Below are 6,000 nucleotides of genomic sequence, written 5' to 3'. Positions count from 1 at the left end.
ATCTGTGGTAGAGGAAGGGCTTTACTGTGGCACTCTAAACTGGTGCTGTTGCTCGAGCAGTTGCTGTTGAGTTGGCTTGGATGGAAATGACAGAAGGGAGCTGCCATTCCGTGCCTGCTTTGAGACAGGAGTTCACTCCAGCCTTTGGGGCAGTGCAAAGGACTCTGTGCCCTGTGCTGCAGAGGTATCCATTTATGCTGACCTGTGTGGCTTCTTAAAAAAAAAAAGTCAACAAAACAAACAGAAACTTTATTCCTGTCTTCTCTGCAGAAAACAAATGCGGATAGCTGGGAAAAGCCGAGTTTAGCCACAATGTTGTTTAAAATTCCATTATTAAGAGGAAATAGGAGCATAAATGAATATCTTGGAAAAATTCGTTGTTTTATACTGAATTGTAGGAAGTTGTGTGGGCTAGACTCTATGTTTTTCCACCTTTTTTAAGTTACCTAGGCAGGCTCTCCATACTTGAACTTTCCCAGTAATGACAATCACATTGATACCTTTGCTATTGACAGAAAGTCTAATATGCCTTAATTATTCTGTAATTTTGTACCTATTAAAAGTAAATAATTCACATCTGAGGTAGTCACAGACAATTGCTGTAAAATAGAAAAGTTTGGACAGTATGAAACAGTAATTAAAAACACTCATGAAAAACAAGAAGACAACAAAAAGTACTTCAGACGAGAACATGGCTTTTATTTGAAAGGTTCTTTCCCAGTGAAAGCTGGGGAGTGAAACAGTGAAATTCATTGATTTGAGTGGAATGAAATTTAATAATCTGAAATTTATTGTCATTAGTTGGCATATATAGTCACTAATGGCATTACATTTACAAGCAAAATATGGTTTTTGGTTTTTAAATATAGGATTTAAATTTACATTTGAAGTGTAAATAAAGGTTATAACCCATGGAGTTTCTTAGCAAGAGAGAAAGAGTTTGAAGAGAATTCTGAAATGTTATGGCAGCAGTCTAGAAACACAAAATTTGTTCTGAGTGAAGGCAAGAGACAGAATTTCTTTACAGGGAAAGTACTGGTGCCTGAAAGGACACATGGAATTTCTGAGGACAACAGAAGAAACAAGAAGCATTTTTAAAAATAGATTGTGTTAAAAGTAAAAATAACCGTGGGATACTTAACTAAAATGAGAGGATTTTTTTTTCCCCCACAAACTTCCTGTCCCATTCCTAACAGTCTGATTCAAATGCTCACCAGTGGGGCTGGGGAGACTGTCAGCTGTTCTTCTAAGGAAAAAGGTTAAGGTAATCTTTCACTGGATGTCACATTTTTATGATAACTGAAAATGTACAGAGAACAACTACTTTTTAATACTTAGGAAAAAAACATCAAAGTACCAAAATCAAAATTATTAATATGGTGGAGTGTGATTCTTTACATAAGTAAATTATTCATGCCATCATAATAGTGTCATCTTGCTGGGATCTTGCATCACTGATGATAGATATAATTAGGCCACTAATCTCTTTTAATTCACTGAGAAAAACTTAATCTTTCATTATACATAAAGCCAATTTACATTAGATAAATTGAAAGAAATTGCACTTTATTAACCTTTGAGGTGTATTTCCCCAAGCAGTTTTTCAAGTGCATATATGTATTTATTCACTGCATGTAGCCTCAAGCCCTGTATATATTCATACAGACATTAAACTGTGTTACTATGAGTAATGCAGTGAAATTACTATACCTGCATGTGTATTAACCCCAGTGCAGACAAATTCTGCTTTCTTCACAGGAAGAGCAATAGTGTTGTTTCCAAAAGTACATTGAGGTGACTCTAATAATGTTGCTTCCAAATTGTTTCAAATAAGACACTTGGAATGGGGTAAAAACTTGGCAGTTAAAAATGCATTTTCAAAACTCTGGCAACATTATTGTCTTACTGCTTCCAAAGGTGTCTAGGCATTTTTCATTTAAGTGTCAAAAGGATAGAAAACATCTTGCAAGCAGAAAAGAATACTCAGCAGGCTCAAAAATACTATTCCTTAAAGTGGCGCCTTGAGAAACTTCCAAATATTAAATTAAGATGTTCATAAAAATTGCCTTTTGGTAAGCTTTCTTTTTTCCAGCTAATAGTCTTGATTTTTTTTAATCTCCTATATTATTATTTAATAGCATTTATAAATATATTTTATAGCAGTTATAAAGATGGTAGTTGAATCATACAGATGTTTAAGTGAAACACTGAAAACCAAATCTGAGTCCAGTTGTTTGTAGAAAAAGGTTGTATAAACTCCTCATTTCTGATCAATCTCCATTCCCTTGGAAGCCAGAACCAGTTGAAATTCCATATGAAGGTGACTCCCAAATAACACACTGCCTTTCCACTATGACACAAGGGCTAAATTTATTGTACCTATGTGTGTGTGTGTACATTCTATATTCTATATATATTATATGTTATCTATGTAAAAAGTATAGTAAGTGTATATATGGAAATACAGTAAAATATATGTAAATAGAGTAATACATTGTATACAATTTCCATGTACATATTACAATGTAATATATATAATTATATGTTATACATATATATATGTATATAATGTATAAGCAGTACATCAGCCTACCTAAGTCAATACATGGGAATAGCTGATTTGAAGAATATTTTCTTCCTTGTTACCAGACTGACTGATAGTTTGTGTTACCAGACTCAGGACTTGCAGATACATTTCTTACTGGTTTTACAGTAATTGTGCCCAAACTGGCCCAAGATAAGAACGTGGGCCCTGGTTTTCACAGGGAGTAGCATAGATGCAGTCAGCACAGGGTTTGTGCACAGTGGAGTGGTTTTGGGGCACAAGGTGGTGGCACTCAATGAACTCTGTGTGGAATAGTTGGGGATTTTCTGTGCCAGTTGACCCCAGGCTGCAGGTTCTGTCCTCTGCCAAACTGGAATTCCCTTTCATGGCAGTATGAGCTCTGTCCTATGATTTACGCTGAATTCCCGGTCTGTTTCTTCCATCTTTGAACAAGTTTGAGCATTATTCGAGCAAACAAAGAGATGAATGACTGTTTTGATGTTAGGTTGAAGAAAGTCTAAGTGTTCTGGCATGGAGAATTTCCAGCTTTAACAATGCTCTAGGCAAAACAGAAGCTTAATTCCTTACAGAAAGAGCTGTATTTATGATTGTGTATGTCCCCTGTAGTGTGCTGTAAAGAAAGCTTCATCTCCCATTAATGAGAGAGACTGTAGAAAAATAAAGTGCATCTCTGGTCAGAAGTGTAAGAAACAATAAATTACAAGACTCCTCCTCTCAAATGTGAACTGTTAACTTTCAACACAGGAGAATGAGGAAAGGGAGACTAGGGAAGGGAGAAATCATGTTAAATCTTAGGAAGCTTACCAACCTGGCCAAATTTTACAGTAATGTTAATAGCAATCAATTCAAATCCATTGTCAAGGACATTCAGAAGATAAATTTTATCCCGGTGTTATGGTCTTACAATCCTACTCAACTAATCTAAGTGAACTAAAGTTAATGAGTCACAGACTGAGTGAAAGAGTACAGGAAGACTTGGCGTCGATCTGATTATATGCGGACTTGCATAAGAAACACGGCCAAGAGGAAAGTACTGTTTTGCAGGCCTACCCAGTGATCCAGAGCCCTTGCTGTCCTCGAACCAGGCTGTCCCCGGGGACAGCGCTGGAGGCACAGCAGTGATGAGAAGGGCAGATGGGAGGGAAATGCAGAAACTAACGGCGAAGGCAAAGGCTGAAGGGACGAAGGAAGGTCACCGTGGTGGCTGCTGCTTGGAACTTGACATAGTTCTCTGTCTAAAACAAATAAATCCGAAAGATAGGCGAAGGCCTGCGTACCAGTTCTGATACTGGTAGAGAACAGCGTAGCTCCGCGGCGAGCGGTGTACCCAAGGCAGCCGTGCGATGGCAGAGGCGGCCCCTGTCCTTGAGCCGTGCCCAGGGCAGCTGCGAGCCCGGCCCGGCCCCGAGCGGGCGCTCCCGGTGCCGCAGTGCCGGCGGAGCGCCCCGCGCTGTGCGGAGCGGAACCGGCGCCTGCAGCGCTGCCGGGCGCCGAAAAGTCCCGGACACTTCCCGGGATCTGTCAGCTCGCTCGCATTTCGCTCCGGGAAACAACATCTGCTTATTCACGGTGCCTCGCAGTGGAAACGGGACGCGGACGCAGTGTTATTCCCGCCGCGCCCTGCCACGTTCCGCAGCGCTCCTGTCACGGTTTCCTACACTCGGACACCTGGCTGACGCTGCGGCCGGCCGGGCCGGGCAGCCGCTGCCCCCGGGGTGAGCCCGGCGGGATCCGGGGCGGTCGGAGCCCCCCGGGGTGAGCCCGGCGGGATCCGGGGCGGTCGGAGCCCCCGGGGTGAGCCGGGCGGGGTCCGGGGCGGTCGGAGCCCCCCGGGGTGAGCCGGGCGGGGTTCGGGGCGGTCGGACCCCCTCGGGGTGAGCCCGGGCCGGGGGCGGTCGGAGCCCCTCGGGGTGAGGGCGGGGGGGCGGGGCCGCGCGCGTGGCTCTGGCTGTCCCCGACGGTCACCGGGGAGCGCGCGCTGGCCGCGGGCGCGCGCACCGGCCCTCACCGCCCCCGACGGGGAAGCGGCGTTGATTGGCAGTCGTGGGAAGCCAATAGACGGCGGCGAAGCGGGAGCTTGCCCGCGCTCTCGGCCAATGGGAAGGCGGGTGGGCGGGTGCCAGGGGGCGGGCGGGGGCGGCGGCGCCGAGCGGAGCGCCGGGGTCGGGTCGGTTCCACCGCGCTCTCGCCGTCTCGTCACCCCCCACCCCCGCCGGGCACGGGCGACGGGCAGGTCCCGGCGCTGCAGGTGAGGGCCGCTCCGCGCCCCGGGGCCCCGCCTTCGGGAGAGGCTCGAGCTGGCGGCCGGGTTGGGATCCCCGTCGGAGCCGTTGGGCAATGGCGGGCGGTGGGTCCGGGCGGGGGGAGCCGCCGGTGCCGCGGCCGCGCCGGCGGCGCTGCCCGTGCTGGGGCCGGGCCGAGCGGGCCGGGCCGGGGCACGACCCCCGGGGAGCCCGCTGGGTGCGGGTCGCCCACCCCACGGCGCTGCGGCGGGCGGGGGGAAGGTGAAGCTCTCCTTGCACGGCGCCAGGCGGGGAAGGGCAGGGCCGGGGCTTGCGAGGGATGACGACACTGGCTCGGTTCCTGTAGGAGGGGAGAGCTCCCTGCTCGGGGAAGTTTAGTGACCCACTCGGTGGCGGCTTTGGTTTGGGGAGAAAAGGAAGGCGAGGATGGAGTCCTAAACTTGAGCAGCTGGGTTTTGACTCGAGGCTTTGAAATCCCGGCGCCCCGGATGGTGGCAGGTAACGATGCTGGTTTGGAGGGAGGAGATGTTTTACGGGGAGAGTGAGGTTTTAGGCAGCTCAGTCCCTCCTGAGTATTGGTAATGACCCAGCTCAGTCAAGCTTCTTGGTCTTGCCGTTGCCGCCTTCTATCTTGACTTTGCCTTTTTTGGCTTATGGAAAGAATCTGCTCATGTCCCAGAGCGAAATGCGTGTGTGAGAGACAGACAGACATCTCTTTATGTGCACTGAGGCTACCTGGTTAGGGAAGGACAGGATGGGTACAGTGTCTGCCTGGCTCGCTGTATCTGTCCCTCTCGGCTGTCTCTGCTTGCAGTGACTCAGAAGCTGATAGATTTAGTCATCCTTTTGCCTGAGCACTAGAGGAAGCCAGAAAGACGCAAGTGCCATACGCTGTCCTTTGTAAACTGAACATTTTGAAAACTAAATGCAGCCTTGCAGTTTTAAACGCTTGAATTACTTGATTAAAATAGTAGATTAGCTAGGATAATTTAAAGCTAGTTCACCACTCCTTAAGTTTCCTGTACCTGTTTGTGTAAGTTTGATCATTTGATACACACTGGGGTAAAAAAAACAAGCCATGGATGTGCAAGGCACTTTTGTTTCTGTTGTGCTCCACAACCTCCTGCTTAAAAGGCTATCACGAGACTGCTCTCTCTTGCTGTTGGGGAATGAGTGAGGGATTCCCTTCTG

General features: G+C 47.4%; 1 protein-coding gene across 3 annotated transcripts in view; it reads left to right on the top strand.

Annotated features, from left to right (window-relative positions):
* Positions 1 to 4,699: 4,699 nt before the first annotated feature.
* Positions 4,700 to 6,000, top strand: part of PACSIN2 (protein kinase C and casein kinase substrate in neurons 2) — a 55,522-nt gene continuing 54,221 nt past the window's right edge. For 2 of the 3 annotated variants that reach the window (XM_054281893.1, XM_054281890.1), the window contains exon 1: positions 4,700 to 4,814. The gene's annotated coding sequence lies outside the window, so the exon portion shown is untranslated. Of the gene's footprint in view, positions 4,815 to 5,200; positions 5,308 to 6,000 lie in introns of those variants that run through there. The other variant, XM_054281892.1, reaches the window with a different exon arrangement.

The sequence above is a fragment of the Melozone crissalis genome, unplaced genomic scaffold, assembly GCF_028551555.1.
Source record: "Melozone crissalis strain CALT ecotype California unplaced genomic scaffold, PUWL_Pcris_2 ptg000033l_1, whole genome shotgun sequence".
In the NCBI taxonomy this organism is placed as follows: Eukaryota; Metazoa; Chordata; class Aves; order Passeriformes; family Passerellidae; genus Melozone; species Melozone crissalis.
The sequence above is the reverse complement of the archived record's forward strand: the minus strand, read 5'-3'. Positions and strand labels throughout refer to the sequence as shown.